The sequence below is a fragment of the Phyllostomus hastatus genome, unplaced genomic scaffold, assembly GCF_019186645.2.
Source record: "Phyllostomus hastatus isolate PE091 unplaced genomic scaffold, TTU_PhHast_1.1 phas_scaffold_78, whole genome shotgun sequence".
NCBI lineage: Eukaryota > Metazoa > Chordata > Mammalia > Chiroptera > Phyllostomidae > Phyllostomus > Phyllostomus hastatus.
In genome coordinates this window covers 68,768,554-68,785,464 of record NW_025334041.1, presented here as the reverse complement: position 1 = coordinate 68,785,464, position 16,911 = coordinate 68,768,554, and the positions used below count along the sequence as shown (strand labels likewise).

At 49.0% G+C, this 16,911-nt stretch overlaps 1 pseudogene; it reads right to left on the bottom strand.

Annotated features, from left to right (window-relative positions):
- Positions 1-1,950: 1,950 nt before the first annotated feature.
- LOC123811270 lies at positions 1,951-2,735 on the bottom strand (annotated as a pseudogene).
- Between the last annotated feature and the right edge of the window lie 14,176 nt (positions 2,736-16,911).

The window sequence follows — 16,911 nt, the reverse complement described above, 5'->3', positions numbered from 1 at the left end:
GGCTGGTCCAGCCACAACACTGGTTATTAACAGGCCGAGGTCAATACAAAACACTGGCCACAAAGCCTTGAAACCCTTGGCTCAGAAGCCACCAAGGTGGGGCCAGAAGGAAAAGCAGTTCTTAGCTCCCAATTCTGGGTTCTGTCTGCTAAGGCACCCAGCAGAGAAAAACAATCACACAGGCTTGTTTTCCTGGCTGTGGCCTGGTCCACAGAATCATAGCACAGAGAAGAGAGCCTCGCCCTGGAACAGCAGGAGCAGAGCCTGGGGCAGGTGGGGCCAATGCCTGGAAGGATGGCGGGAAAGCGGGGTGGATAGGATTCTAGAAAACAGAGCTGAGAGTCAATCCAGAAGGCTCCTCTCCCACTTGAACCATGGGCTTGCGGACACCCATTTAGCAGCTTGATTTCCTTTTCATTAGCTTCACACCAAAGCCCATGGAGTCTCCAAAGATGTCACCCAACTGTCCATTTTCTCCCTCTCCCCACACCTCCCTGGTCCAAGCCCGAGGCTGCCTTGGCCGCAGCCTCTGGGAAGCCTCCTCACTGGCCTGGAGGAGCTTTGTGAGCCATGCTGAGGGCACTTCAGGCCTGTGCCTGTAGCCCTCTCCTCCACAGCACGACCCACCCTGGCCCACCCAGCCCCAGCTCGGTCGTTCCTGCAGTTCAGGGTCTCGCTGTCCTCCACGCCATTCCTCAGACAGAGGCCAGGGCCTTTGTGCTCTCTGTTCCCTCCACTTGGAACACCTCTTCCTGAAGGACTGAGTCACATGATCTTCTCCTAGAGGGACCTTCCCTGATGAGCCCTCACCAGAAGCCCCTTTCTCACTCCTTCAGTTCTTATGTCCTTTTGATCATTTCTCATGGAACTTTCTTAACTGAAAATTGTCTGTTTACTCGCTTGATGAATTCTGGCCCTCTGGAAAGCCTGTGTCATTCTGCATGCCGAAAATAATGCTGGCACTGAGAAGGTCCTCAGTCAATCGCTGTTGACTGCAATGACATCCTCTAAGAAATTGGAAGCCAGCCCAATTCCTAAAGCATGGCTGGTCCTTACGTTTCCACATATGAGATTTAGTCTGTACTTAGCCCTCAAGACTGAGCTCCCTTGGAGCAAATGCCCACCGTGGGGACCTGGGATGGCAATGCTGGGTCTGCGTAGGTCAGGACATCACATTCTAAAATGTCTGAAATCTGCCTCATGGTCTGCGTGGCTCAAGAAGCCACCTCATGCTGCTTCTGTTCTTCCCTCCTTGTTTCTTTCTCCCCTAAAAAGAGGTTTCCATTGTCTTTGGTCCAAGCTGGTGCTTCGCATTCTGTCTTGCTCCCAGGGCTTCTGGGTGGGGCTGGTCGCAGGGAGGGCCTCCGGTGGAGGTCCCTGTGCACTGCTTGGGTGAGGGGAGGGGACAAACATGGAAGTGGGGGTCTGGCTTTGCCTCAGCCACTCAGAACTCCATTGTCCTGTCTGAGCCTCAGTTTCCTCACCAGGAGGGTCCTAGGGAAATCCAGTCCCTCATAATGCCTAGAATACTTGGGGACTATGGCCTGGCCCTCTCCCAGGTGACTTCATTCCCAACACCCTCTTTCACCATTCACACCCCATTCTGCCAGAAAAAAAAATGACTTTTGTTAAAAGTGCCTGAAATTTCTGTGGCTACAAGAACCACAAACTGATGAGCAGAGAAAAGAGAAAAAGGGTAGAAGCAACAGGAAGTCATTTGGGGCCGGTTTCCTTCCCTGCACAGGTTTCTTTTCCCCTCCCAAGCCTGCTGGGACATGTGCTACCTGGATGTGCCCTGGCAGGGACCCCTGTCTCACACACATCTGGATCTGGCCTTCATAGACCTTCAGCTGGAAGCACTTAAATACATGGAACAAAAAGATGGAAACACAGGAAAAACAAAATCCCAGATGGGGTGAGGGTACGGGGAGATACCTCACAAGAGGGGCCTCAGTAGCAGGGGGGCTATTCCGGGGCCTTCCCTGGGCTTGGGCAGTCGCCTGCAGACCCTGGAGCCCCTTAGGCCCCTGGGCCTTGTGGGCAGTACTGGGGTCGTATATGCCAGCCCAGGCCAAAGACCTGGCCACTCTGGGTGATGCCCTGCATGCAGCTCACCTGCAGAGACATGGAGGAGTTGTTACACCTGTCAGTCCCCAGCTAGGTGTCACAGATGTGCCATCGGGTCCAGTGGCTGTCGTGTCCACCTAGCTGGCACACTTGGTGTGCATCTGGAGCCTGATAATGCACTGGCCTGCCTTCATGGTGGTGTCACCAAAGTTCTACTCCTACTTTCCTGAGTACTGGATGCCAATGTCTACACCACTCTGCAGCCCCTTTGTCTTAACCTTCCCTGCCAGAGCCAGAAGAGACACCTGTGCTTGCATCATGTTTCCACTCTCTCAAACAGGTCATTGGCTGCAAACAGGTCTGTGGAGCTCAAGCTGATCATGCATGGCCTTGATGAAGTTAGAGAGGTTTTTCCAGCTGGTGCCAATGTTACATGAAGCAGTTGACCTTGGGGACTGAGCCCGTCTGCTGCTTATTCATGAGTGTGCACAGGATTATTCCAACCCTCAGACCTTTCTGGAAGTCAGGACCAATAGACAGGCTTGTGAGTCCCTTGATCCAGCTGTGGAGTTCTGTCTCCTTCTGAGGGTCATACTTGGACAGGAGTCAGTTCTTGACCTTGGCTGAAAACCCGTATGAGGGCCCTCATTGAACTGCATGTAGCTCATGTCAGCAGCGGCAGATGGTGGGACAGACCTGCCCTATTTTCTTGAGTCTCGAATCAACCTCATCTTGTTCTCTGTCGATGCACATGTCCTCTCCTTCGGAGGTCGGTTGGAATCCCCTCACTGCACACTTATTTTGCCTTAGAACCAGTGTCTAAGGTTATGCTCACAGGTCCTCAGCAAAGTGGCAGGCACTTTCCCTGCTCTTCTCCACTCTGTGTACTAGCCTTCCACCCTCTTCCTCACCTGATGTATCTCAAGGCCAGGCACCCACCTGTGTGGCCCCCTCCACCTCTTCTGCCTGCACCCTCTGGGCAGCTCTTCTACCCACCCAGCATTTTGCCTACATGAATTCTTTCTCTTTTTAAAATATATTTTATTGATCATGCTATTACAGTTGTCCCATTTCCCCCCCTTCACTCCCTTCCACCCTGTACACCCTCTCCCACCCACATTCCCCCCTTTAGTTCATGTCCATGTGTCATACTTATAAGTTCTTTAGCTTCTACATTTCTCATACTATTCTTACCCGCCCCCTGTCTATTTTCAACCTACAATCTATGCTACTTATTCTCTGTCCCTTTTCCCCCTCTCTTCTCCTCCCACTCCCCTGTGGCTAACCCCCTACATGTGATCTCCATTTCTGTGGTTCTGTTCCTGTTCTAGTTGTTTGCTTAGTTTCTTTTGGTTTTGCTTTAGGTGTGTTTGTTAACAATTGTGAGTTTGCTGTCCTTTTACTATACATGTTTTTTCTTTATCTTCTTTTCTTAGATAAGTCCCTTTAACATTTCATAAAATAATGGCTTGGTGATGATGAACTCCTTTAACTTGACCTTATCTGGGAAGCACTTTATCTGCCCTTCCATTCTAAATGACAGCTTTGCTGGATAGAGTAATCTGGGATATAGATCCTTGTCTTTCATGACTTGGAATATTTCTTTCCAGCCCCTTCTTGCCTGTAAGGTCCCTTTTGAGAAATCAGCTGACAGTCTGATGGGAACTCCTTTGTAGGTTACTGTCCCCTTATCTCTTGCTGCTTCTAGGATTCTCTCCTACATTTTTACCTTGGCTAATGTAATTATGATGTGCCTTGGTGTGTTTCTTCTTGGGTCCAACTTCTTTGGGGCTCTCTGAGCTTCCTGTATTTCCTGGAAGTCTATTTCCTTTGCCAGAATGGGGTTCTCCTTTATTATTTGTTCAAGTACATGCTCAATCTGTTGCTTTTCCTCTTCCCCTTCTGGTACCCCTATAATTCGGATGTTGGAACGTTTAAAGATGTCCTGGAGGTTCCTAAGCTTCTCCTCATTTTCTTGAATTCTTATTTCTCCATTCTTTCCTGTTTGATTGTTTCTTTCTTCCTTCTGGTCCACTCTATTGTTTTGAGTCCCAGTTTCCTTCTCATCACTGTTGGTTCTCCATGCATCTTCCTTCATCTCTTTTATGGTAACCTGCATTTTTTCATGTAATTTCCACCCAAAATCAACCAATTCTGTGAGCTTCCTGATCACCAGTGTTTTGAACTGTGCATCTGATAGGTTAGCTATTTCTTGGTCCCTCAAAAGGATGAGTTCTGGGGCACTGATTTGTTCTTCTATTTGAGCCATCGCTCTCTCTTTTTTTTCCCGGTCTGGTCGCTCTTGTTACGGTGAGGGGCAGAGCCTTAGGTGTTCACCAGGGCTGGGCACCCCCAGTCACTAGGTTGTGACATTGTATGTGGGGGCAGGGGGGAACAGTGGCAGCAGCCCCACTCTCCTGGGATCTCAGTCCCTTCCCTGGGATCCTGGGCTGCGTGCTCTGCCCTGGTCCACAATCGCAGCCTTACTGGGTCCGCCAGTTGCCGCTTGCGTACTCAGAGTCCACCCGCTGCATGCCCCGGATGGCTTACTCGCTCCCGGTTGCCTTAGGCACCCAGCTCTCCCCACGCTCCGAGCGCTGCAACCCGCACTCGTCTCCACCCCTCCTACTGGTCTGGATGAACGGGTCTACTTCAACTTCTTGGCTGTCCAACTTCCATTCAGATAAATTCTCTATCAGTTCTGGGTGTTATTCTACCTCTAAATTGTTGTTGTTCTAATCTTGGTTGTGCATGGAGGTAGGGTGTGTGCACCTATGCCTTCATCTTGCCGGAAGTTGAATTCTTTCTTATTCCATTTTTCGATCCTTAAGGCCTAGGCAGTGATGTCCAAACTTTTGGCTTCTCAGCATCACACTGGAAGAAGAGTTTTGTTGGGCCATGCATTAAATACATTGCAACGTGAAATCACAAAAAATATCTTATAATGTTTTAAGTAAATTTATGATTTTGTGTTAGGCCACATTCACGGCCATCCAGGGCTGCATGTGGCCCGCGGGTTGCAGGTTAGACACCCCTGGCTAGGGCGTGCCTGTTTGATAAACAAGTAAATGACTGAGTCTGTGAGTGAGTGAGTGAGTGTGTGTGTGAGTGAATGAGTCATCAGTCCCTCTTGTCTGTCATGGGGTCTGTATAGTGGTTTTGACAGAGGACTTGCAGGGGACAGATGTGGCCTGGCAGCCAAGTTTGCTTTTTGTGGCTGATCTTGGAGGCAGCCTATTCATCCCCACCCCTACTTTGCCTTCTTCCTTGCTCAAGACCCAGGTTTTGGTTGGGTCCTGGGCCCTGTAAGCTCCACAGCAGCTCCCCAGGCCCAGTGCTTCCCAACCTTTCCTGAGTCAGGAAGCATTTGGTGCACCCAGTATTTTATGAAATGTAAAGGTTTGTGGGTGAGCACAACACCCTCACACTCAGATGAAAAGCAAAATTTTTGTTACTTACAGCTCCTTGGGGCTGCACCTGGGGACAGGATAACACACGCTGGAGCTGGAGGGGCAGCTGCGTGTGACAAAGGGGATGGGAGTCCCGTGGACGGGCTGTTCGGGATCACTTGGCGTCAAAAGCCCCAAAGCACAGGGCCTGTCCCTGGCTGGCAGGTGCCTGTGGCACCCGGTTACAGGGCAGTTAGAATTGGCACATAGTGGTGCAGGGGGGGCGTCTAAACAGGGAAGTGAGTGGAGTGTCTTAGTGCATAACTCACCATGAAGTGCCATATATTTTTTCCAGGTTTAAGAGCAGGCAAATTGGGCTGTCAAATGGAGAAGCAGTGGGGATAATCACCCATTCATTATTAGATCTTACCTAATAAATTTTAATCCTTGAAAGTCTTGTTTTAACTCACCTAGGGCCATATTTAACAATTATAAGTGGGGGTCCACAGGGTCTCATTTTGTCAAACCAATTGTTAAGTGCCAAAGACAATTTAATTTTAACTTATTACTCACGTCTCCTAGTGTCTATGGAATATTTTAGGGCAATGAATACTATAACTGTGGTAGATTCAGCCAATGCTATGGTTAAAGTGAGGCATACCTGTTTCGCCCTATCTTATACTTAATTACTTTACTAAGATTATAGGGGATACAATGTTCAATTTTAGTGGGGTCTGCAGGTATCTCTGCAATGTGAGGCCAAGTATTAAGTCTGTGAGACTGTCCGTTGGTGCATTTAAACAAATGTTACAGTAAATTTAGAACCTGGGTTGTGGGACAAAGTGCCAGTCAGCACCCTTTTTGTCATTGTTGCTGTCGTTGCATAATTTTGAAAGTAAATTTTAGATTTTCAGTTTAGTTATGTTCTGGACCCTTGTTTCAATTTAATTATACAGATATATGTATGCATGTCTAATCTACCTATATGTGTGTGTATATATGTACAGAATGGGGCAAAAGTAGGTTTGTAGCTGTCTGTATGGAAAATAATAGAATAATAAGTAATAACACAAGAATTAACTCTGTGTTTCATGTACTCACAACTATAAACATACTTTAGTCTCACCCTGTGTATTTTAATAAATTTGTTATTTCTAATCTCCCCATGTATCCAGATTTCCTTTCTTTCTTCTTTTGGAGGGCAAAGGGGTGCTTCTAGAATCCTAAAGCCATGATTTTAGTTTTTGTCTCTGATAACTCAGAGTGGAGGCCTTGGAGGAGATTGAAGGAGAAGGGAGGGGCTGCAGAGACCCTGCCCCATCTGCAGCCACCCCTCTCCTCCCTGGGCTGCTCCTCCCAGAGATCAGGGCTCCCACTTAGGAGAATGAGAGCAGCCTCTCCCCTGGGACAGGCAATTAGCCTCCCATCTGAGGGCTTAGGCCCTTTTCATACTCTGTGTGGGGTGGAGGTGGAGCTCCAATTTAGGCCCAAGCACCATGGCTTGGGATTTTGCATACTTTAGAAAATTGCATAACTTTTTGTGCAGTTGTTTGGGGGGTGGGGGGAGGGGGTAACTCACTGTACCCCTGAGGGTCTAGGGAGCAGGAGCTGTACAGGTGGCAGCAGCGACCACAAAGAAGATAGGTAGGCAGAGACCCCCATGTGAATGACGTGGGTGGTGAGACTGATAGGTATTCTCCACCTCAGAGAGCCCAGACAATGTGGGGGCCACCTGAAATAGGCAAACCAGGGTTCTGCCCCAAATAACAATAAAGAAAAATGACACTGAAGAAGTGGTGAGCCTCTGGAAGGGGCCTCTTCTAAACCCTGGCTCTTCTGGAAGCAGTCGGAATGCCCAACCTGGAAAAGTGCTAGTTAAGTGACTTGTCACTCCTATTGCCCTGCAGTGGCTCTGCCCTGGGCTGGCGTACAGTCCCCAGAGTTCACCCAGTTAGCACCATTCGTCTGGAGTACTTCCACGCTGAGGGAATTGGAAGGAGAAGACTGCGGTGACCAGGACCAGCGCAGGCACGGAGCAGGCACAAGGCTAACTGCTGACGTGCAAGCCCCTCTAGCCGAGGTCCAGAGTCAACGGATGAACGAGGAGCTGCCTCCCTACCCAGGGGTCAGTCCCGGCCCGCCACTGCTCAGAGCACTGATTGTTCTGTAAGATGTAAAGGTTCCTCTGATGGTGGACACCACACAAAGACGCTCAGAGACATGAAAGGCAGGCTGTCACTTGCAGCTCCAAACCAGAGTAGCAGGCAGCTGGAGCTGTCAGGGCAGCTGTGAGACAAGTGGGGTGGGGTCAGCTAGGATTTTCCAGCTCCCTGTGGACTGGCAGGTCCGAATAATTGCTGGGCTCTGAAAAGGACAGCACAGGGGCTGTCCCTGGCTGTCTAGCACCTGGCCCCTGGGGATTCGGGCTAGTACACAGGGTCAGAGCCACATAAGGGAAGAGGTTGGGGGGCGGGCTTAATCAGCGGCTCAAGAAGGGCACTGGCCGGGCACTGGCCAGTCACTGGCCAGCCTCTAGCCAGGGCCTCAAAACAGCCCTGGGTCAGCGCTGGTCTCTTGACTGGGTCAAGACAGCATTTTCAAAAAAACTATCTTACAACTGTGCCGGCGGCTGGGACTTCTTCTGGCGCTGAGGGGGGAATGCCCCGCGCCCCAGGGCCTGTGCACTCACACACAGGAGAGGGAAGCTGCTCTAGGTCAGTCGTGGAAAAGCTGCGGTTGAGGCCTGGGCACAAACTGCAACTCAGCCAATTATGAAATTATGTGTTCAGCCTTCGTTCCTACATTCATTCCACTAGCATCCGTTTAGCACCTGCTCTTATCTTGGTACCACGTGGGTGCTAGGAAGTGCCCCCTGGACAGAACAAAGTCCCTTCTTCATGGAGCTTTCACCCTGGTTGGAGAGGTCTCCAAAACGTCAGGGAGGGTGTATGAATCACATCCCATTCATCCACTTGGAACTGAAACCCCTGTACTCAGGTATAGGCAGGAACGGTGCTTGGTCCCCTTGATAGGAGGGTTGTTTGGGTCAGGGTCGGAGTGAGGAGGGGCAGATGAGTCAGGCATTCAAGTCCCTCCTGGCGTCACCAGATGGCCAGGCAGCATGTGCTATTGGGCCTCAGTGTTAGGCTTTACACCACAGAGGGTGCTCCTGGGATGTGGCTCCTTTATGTCCTTCGGCCTTATTGTGTGAAGATACGATGGTGCTGCAACAGCTTCCCGGAGGTGACGAGGGCAAAGCCGTGGACATAACAGGGAGGTTTTCCAAGGATCCTGAGGTGCCACACCTCCAGTCTTCCGTTAAGGGAGAGAGGGCACTGAATTCTTTAGTGGTAAAGCCGCTTTGGGTTGGGGACTGTGCTCCTTGCCCTCTGAGTCAGGGTTCACACTATGGTTCTGTGCGTTTCAGGGGCCCTCGCTCTGCAGCACCAAGGAATGCATAGCAGCTGTGGATTCCCTCTGTCTGTGTGTGCGTGTCTGATGTGACCCTTATGCAAAAACCTGCACAGCCTCAATTCACCCTGGAGAGCACTTGGGGGAAGCCCACTGGGGACCACCCTTCCCTGAGGGCCTGAGAGCTATCTTCTGGGAAGATGCCATGACTCTGACAGAACTCAGACAAGAAGGGAGTGACCCCTCATTGTGTCACCAATGACCTGTGACCTGAGGGGAAGGTCTAAGTGCCGACTACCATGAGACCACATGTTGGTAGCAGAGACCTGACCACTAAGCCACAGAGGACTCTGCAACCAGGAGGTGGGGGAGCATCTATAAAGGGCAAGGCCCTGCAGCCTGCCTGTCCCGGGGCCAGAGAGGGCTCACCTGTGGGCTGGCTGGTGTTTGGGGGTCTCCCTTGCAGCCCATGCCTTCTGGCCTAAGTCTCTGGTGCAAGAAGCTGTTTGCCAGGTCTCCTAGCAAACAATTGGTAGCTAGAGCCACATCCTGCCTCTCTCCTGAGAATGAGGTGGAAGTGGCCATTTATTTAGTGCTAAGGGCTGTTTACCCATCATTGCTGATCTTTGAAACCATCCTTGTAAACAAAGAAAGTGATGCTCAGTGAGGCCCAGTGGCTGCTGGAAGCCCACACACCACAGAAGCAGTGGGGCCTGATTCAGCCCACGTCTGACCCACAATGCGGAGCCCACTCTTTCCCTGGCCACCAACCTGGGTATCCAAGACCACGGGCAGCTGCCGCCGTGGTCAGCATGGTGACAAGGGAAGGCTGGGTCATTACCTCATCCCCGAGCCTGTCTTCTCCTCTATAAAGTGGGGCTAGTGCTGCTCATAAGAGTTGAGATGTCTGGGGCTTGCTCAAAGTAGCCCTGACCACCACATGGCCCGCCTCCTGGGGGAGTGCCCTTTAAAATTCACCTCCATCACTTTGCAGAAAAAGAGGAGACAGAGCTGATGAAGGCATTATGGAGGCAAGCCCTAGGCTTCAAGAAAACCACAGAGAACCCCATCATCTCATCTCCCCTACTGCAAATCCAGGGCGCTGAAGACCTCTCGCCCTCATGGTCCCCAGTGTGCCAGAGCTGGGAGTGCAGTGTCTGTGTCCACACACCGTGGGGCCACCGGTGGGCTCAGGCTTTGTAGCCTGGCCGAAGACCCTGAAATATAATGTGGGCTTTCATCATCCCACAGCTGGAACATGCCTGGCTGTCGCTGGCCTGGGCTGGGTGGGGTGCCATGGTGGACTGGTGGGCCTGGAGCACAAGGTGGGACTGACTGACTTGGGGAGAGCTTGGGCCCTCTGTGCAGCTCTGCAGGCTCCAGGACATTGGATGATATGCCCACAGGCAGGCCTGTTCTAGCCAAAGGACTCCTGGAGTCGATGGTGTGGCTGTTGTGGTCAGCAACAGAGGGGGCCTGAGGAATGGATGATGGGTCACATAGCATGAATTCAGGTCCACTTCTGTTCCCTGGAAGCTGTGGCAAGTTGGTTAACTCCCCTAAGCCGAGGTCGCCTTACTGTGAAGCAAGCACACAGTGGCGCCTCCCTTGGGATTGCTGAGGGATTACATAAGTCTTTCCTACCTCAAAACCATTCCATAGGAATGGCTAATGAAGGCTCTGGTTGTGACCCAGATGTCTTCCCACCTAACCCCTCTGCGCAATACCCCCACGCCTGTATTCCCACCCCTGGGCCCTCCCCATGTCCTAGGACAACCCCTGCCTCTCCACCCCCAAATCCTGCTCTTCCTTCAAGTTCCCCCCTCAGCTTTCCAGCCTGCAGGAGCCTCAGTGCTGACAGGAGAGACCTGGTTCTTCTTACTGATGCGCATAAAGAATTACAGATCATCAAATCTATTAGTGTGCCGTCAGTTTATTAGTGGTCCATTTCCATGGAAGAGAACAGGCCTAGCTAAGGTGGGGGTGGGGGGGTGAAAGGCAGAGGTTCAGGGCAAAGTAGGGCAGAAAAAGTAAGGGCAGCTGAAGGCTGGGGTAGCAAAGCTTTGGGTGGCTAGAGGCAGGGCAGCTAAGAGAGTGAGTCCTTTGTTCTGAGGACTTATATGGTTGGCAGGATGGGAGTAAAAAACTTTACATTGATTGGCCAGAAAATGTGGTGCCAGCTTTCCTGGGGGGTGACTACCCAAACTTAGGTATGTGTGGGGGTCTGTTAGCCCAAATCCTTATCTTGCTCTAACTCCAGTTGTTCATCTTGTAAAATAGATACGTGACGGGAGGCAGTTAATTAAAGTTGAGGAAGTTACCCAAAGTTATTTATGGGCTGCTTCTTTGGCACCGTGGACCCTCTCTGGCATTTCAGGCCTCGAGATGAAAGTAGTTTCAAGGCTTTCTTTCCAAGGTAGTGGAAACACCACATAGAATTTCAAGGACTTCCCTGCTTCCTTGCTAACACGGTGTTTCTTGTGATGTTGGAACACCTGCGATATTATTGAACCAGGACCAGGACTACTGAGTTAGTGAGTAAGACATGTCTCACTCCTCCTCCCTGCCTTGGTTTGCTATTCATGCTACCTAAGTGATAAAAGGCATTTCCTGGCCACCAGGATGCTAGATACTGACCAGTAACAGCAGTGCAGTCTCAGAGTTCTTCCTATGCTGTCTCCTGCCTCATCAGGGCACAGATTGCAGACCCTCATTTGAGACACTGTCCACAGTGGCAGCCACACACAGCAGTGTGGAGTCCAAGAGGACTCCTGACTGAAGAAGCCCCTGTGTGGCCCTGTCTTAGGGCTGGTGTCATCTCCTGGACATGCTCCCACTTTCTCCTCTTCATGTCTTTCTTGCTCCTTGCCATGTATCCTCACCCCACACTCAACCTGCACAAAGACTTCAGCTGCCAAGGTGCTATGGACTGAATTGTGCTCCCCTCAAATTCACATGTTGAAGCCCTAACTCCAATTGTGACGGTATTCTTTTTTTATTTATTTTAAAATTTTCTTCTTATTTTTAGAGAGGGGAAGAGAGGGAGGAAGAGAAGGAGAGAAACGTTCATGTGTGAGAGAAACATCAGTGTGCCAATGGGGAATTGAACTGGAGACCTTTCACTTTGCAGGACAGTGCCCAGTCACCCGGGCCACACTAGCCAGGGCTGTGATGGTAGTTTGAGGTGGAGCTTTGACAGGTGATTAGATGCGGTTGTGAGATGGAATGTGCTCTTATAGGAAGAGGAAGAGACCAGAGCACTTTCTCTCTGCCATGTTATTAAATAAGATAAGGGTCTCAAGGTCTAGGTAGATCTTATAAATGTTAAAATGTAGCACAGTATTTTGCAGATGCAGCTGTAAACACTATGAGCTGCCCAAAACTCAATGGGTTAAATGTATCCAACTGCAAAGAAGAAATCAACATGTAATTGACCAAATACTGAATAGATGCAATGGCTAAGCCTCCCTCCTGGAGACAGAACTTTGGATATGTATCTGGTGTCCTTGTTGCAAATAAATAAAACTACCTTGCCATAACCCCATCCGGTTCTTAAACAGAGCACCCCAAGCGGCAAACCCCTTGAGTTCAGTAACAGTGTAGGACAGAGGGAAGGTGGCTGTCTGAATGATGAGAAGAGAACTGTCACCAAGAACAGAAACTGTTGGGGCCTCCATCTTGTACTTCCAGTCTCCAGAACTGTGAGAAATATGTCTGCAGTTTAAGTCCCCCAGTCTAAGATATTTGTTACAGTGGAGCTGACTCACACAGGCGAAGACCTCCCCACTTTGATTCCAGCTGTAAGACAACTTCACTAGGCACTCCACGTGTTCTCTGCAGCAGCCACTGTGCTAAAAGTTAGGTGCAGATGAGCCCTATGAGCTCTGGCAGGAGCCATATGAGCCCCATGGAAGGACAAGGAACCGGAGGCGCAGGAAGATGAGGTAACCTGCCTGGAATCACGCAGCTAGAATGTGCCAGTTGGGATTTGCACCTGGCTGTAACCGGCCCCAGAGTTCATGGTCTAAACCTCAGTGCTATATTCTTCCCCAACCCAATGAAGTGGCCTCTGGGTCTCAGTAATCCAAATTTAAAATTGTTACTTATACACTCCGTTTGCAAAGTAACACAAGACATAACTATGTGAGCCCATTGCCAAGGCTGCCTCCCAGGGCTGTGGGGAGGCCTCACAGCCTCATGGGAAATCCTCTCTACTCTTAGTGTAGGCTGTTGAATCCTAGAAATAACTGAAGAGTGGATTTGTAAAATAATAGGATACACCAATAATGGGTTTTAAGAAATGATTGCCTCAATAATGCAAAGTTAGAGCAATAAATAAAACTGTGAGAAAACTGTTTCTCCTAGGGAGAAATCAGTCTTGTCTTGGCTGTCTTTTCCCTGCTTTGATCATGGATCTGGGGTCACTCTGGTTCCCTCCCAAGAGGCCCCAAAGGAGACCTCTACTATGGCACCTTTTGCTGTCCTCGAAGGAGGTTTTGGTACCAGAAATGTTAGCCAGGGGTCATTCTGCTTTACAATTTTAATATCCAATTCATGAAACTCACAAAGACCTAGTTTTTATTTCAGCATTAATTTTAGCCAACGCATGTTTGAATTTTACATTTTTAGCTTACATTTAAGCTAAATGATATTAGCAATTATTTAAGAGTGCCTTTATTTCTTGATAGTTAAATTCCCTTAAGCCTTTAAAATTGAGTTTATAAATATAATAGTTTATAAATATAATATTATATTATAAATATAATAGTTTTTTCTTTTAAGTGTTTCTGTTGCTGTAGACAGTCCATTGGAGGACTAGGAAGTCTCCTCCATTGGCCAAGATTTCAGCAGGGAGAGGTTCTTATACTGAATGCTGCCAAAAGCTAGAAGGATGAATGGATAGGGCCTCAAGCACACCAGAGGTAGAAAGGTAAGTGGATAGGAAATAAAGCCTTCCCCTCCTTCTGCCTACAAGAACACTGCAGGCTTGAGCAGGAAGAAGAGCTGGTCTTGGAGATGGGAGTCTGCCATTCTCACAGGTCACATGGCGCCTAAATAAAACCTGTCTCCCTTTGCACCAGCTTCTGCCTTGTTAGTTGGCTTTTGTTGTGGCAGGCAGATAAACATCCATTTGTTTGGTTATAGTTTTTGACAACCCTGGTGGGACAGTGTGGACCTCAGAGAGCCTGGGCTGGGGTCCCAGCTGCCTGTGGCAGGCTGACGGCAGAGTGGGAATGTGGGGGCTTCCCAGCAGGTGCCGAGAGCTTTTCTCAGGGAATTTCCTTGCACTCCTTCCTCTCTCTCTCAAATCAATCAATATTTTTATTTTTTATTTTTATTTTTTTTAAAGAAAGAGCTATTTGGGATCCAGCTGATCTCTAAGAGGAGGGAGAGGGTATGAATGTTTTGTGTCAAATCAGGGGCTTTAAGGAGTCTGCTTGAAGAATATAACCTGTGTCCTCACAGTTCGAGAGATAGAGGGACCCGGTCCCAGGTTCAAGCTTGAGAAACCCAGAGTGAGTGATGGCAGGTGTCTGCTGTCACATTGGAGCCCAGTGGGTCAGGGTAACTATGCCAGAGATTTGCTGTTGAACAGATGGGGACCAGAAAGTGAAGGAGGAGCCTGGTGGTCTCCCTTGCTCCTGTGGGAAGAGCACAGCACTGAGTCATCGCAGGTGTGACTGGCTGCCATGGGGTGCCTTCTTTAGCAGCCAAGGTAGACAGAACCACCTCCCTCATTCAGGGTCTGCCAGCCAGAGATACACAGCAAAGCACCTTTAGGACAGGTGGTGGGGTGGCGACTCTCCACAGAAGTCATGAAAACACACTCTATGAGAAAGATCCTGCTTCCCACCTCTGCCAGTGCCAGAGCACAGTGCAGGACCCATGGCCACTTCTTCCTCTTCCCTATTCACCCCCAGGGGTCACAACCCCCTGCTGCAGTGAGCTGGGGTTGGGGGAGAAGAGGGGTGGAGGGTAGGAAGGGACTCAACTACAGGTTCACTCTTCACTACCTCAGAAGGACCTGACAACCTGTCTGAACTTTTTCCTCCAAGAGTCAACCCCGAGGAGTGAATTAAAGGCCGAGAGGGATGTTAACACCCAGTTGCTTTTCAATTGCTTTGCACAAGTGGTGGATAAATATTACAGTTGGTTGGAAGGGCTGGGCTTGATAGAAACAGAAAAAGCCACTCCTCCTCCCTCCCTCCCAGCAGAGCCCTTTCTCTGGCTCCTGGGAGAAATCTCAGCTTCTCTCCACACAGATGGAGAGACGAGATATCTCAGCAATGCCATTCAGCAGACAGACCACGGAAGCCACTGTGGATGGAAAGGGGCCACCCACTAAACCTGACAAGCTCAGGGGAGGCCTGCATGGTGGCCTTACAAACTCAAGTAAAAGTAACCACGTAGGATGGTGTGAAATTAAAACTTTCTCACCAAAAGCAGGTCATGGTCGGCAGTCATGTCCTAGGCTAGAATCTTCCCTGACAAAGATCAACCTTAACCTTAATTGAGCCTGTCTATTGTCTTTTTACACCTATGATAACATACCTTTGGAATGTCAGATTTCCTTTTTCTGGACCTCTGAAAGCACAAGCACTGCACCGGAGCAGAGACCACAAATCTCCTCATTGTCACTGTTACCGTGTTGCTTGTGGACTGTTAACTATCCTGAGCTCACCTGTGTAAAAGAAGTATGTGTCTATCATTTCACTTTTTATCCAATCCCAGAGCAATCTCTCTTTGCTTTCTCCTGACTCCCTAATCTGTCACCAGTGGGTTTCATGTGACCCACTTACATCTTCTGTTCTGGTTGTAATGTATAAAGTAAAGTGCAAAACTATCATTTTCCTGGAGCATTTTCTCAGTCTGTTGAGATTTTGCTTCCTGGCGGTTGTTGTCAGTATGGCTCAAATAAACTCACAAAACTTTCTACAGGTTTGGATGTTTCTTAATTGACATAAACGTAACATGGTGCAGCAGTATTCCAAAGAAGCCCATGCAGGACCGCACTGCAAACCCAAACTCATGCTAGGTACCAGCCACCGGCTCCTCATTTTGCAAAGGGTGAACTTGGGTAAATTTCAATTGGAATTCCAGACCTCCCTGTTTTACGGTAAGGGGCCCCGATTTTATTTGAACTGTCTTTTTAGTTCCTCGAGGTGGAACTAAAGATTAAGGGTTGAGAGATAACCCAGAAGGGGCTGGAGAAAAAATGGGTGGCTGGTTTTAACTTTGGCTTTTCAATTGGAATTGCTTTCTGAAAGTCTAAACAAAAAAACCTTTTTGCTGGATAAATGAGAGCCTACACTTTTTGGGCTCCGAAGACAAGGGGCACTTCCTCCTCCAGCCTGAATCTCGGGTATTCTTAGGTGACTAAGAATCTGCGGAGATGTCAGGAGGCACCAGCCCGCAGCATGCGGGAGCCCCATAGGGAATTCCAACTCAGCTGCAGTCAAAGAATTGACTTGTCAGGGCCCCACACATGAAGTTTGGCCACCTTGAACTCCAAGTCCTCACTGCTGTTATTAGACAGCCGAGGAGAGGAACTGAGGAACAAAAGGGGGTTGATGTGACTCAGGGAGTGAGAGCCTTGTGGTAGAGCTCCACCCATACACAGTTTGACCCATTATACAATATCCCTAGAAATTTGTTCAGACTCTACAGATCCCAAAATAAAATAAAAATTTACATGGTGAATTGTGCCTCCATGGCCAGAAACTCCCAGACCCCAGCCCTCATTAACACTCCTGGAGGTGTAGGAAGACTTTACTTGCAAAGACTTTACAGAAATGGGGCAAATGATCTAGAAATGATATCAATTTAAAATGGCCAAAATGAAGATTCCTTTGGATGCCTAAATTAATTTTTTGCATGCAAAATTAGAAAATGCTGGCTCTAAAATTAAACTGAATTAATGGGAAGTGCATCTTGATTTGGAAATTAGAAGTTTCTAGGAGGAGCACAGATTAATTCTTTAAAAAAAAGAAGTTAATAAGAAATTTTAGAGACTATCTCTGAATTAAAGAAGACTTCTAAGGCT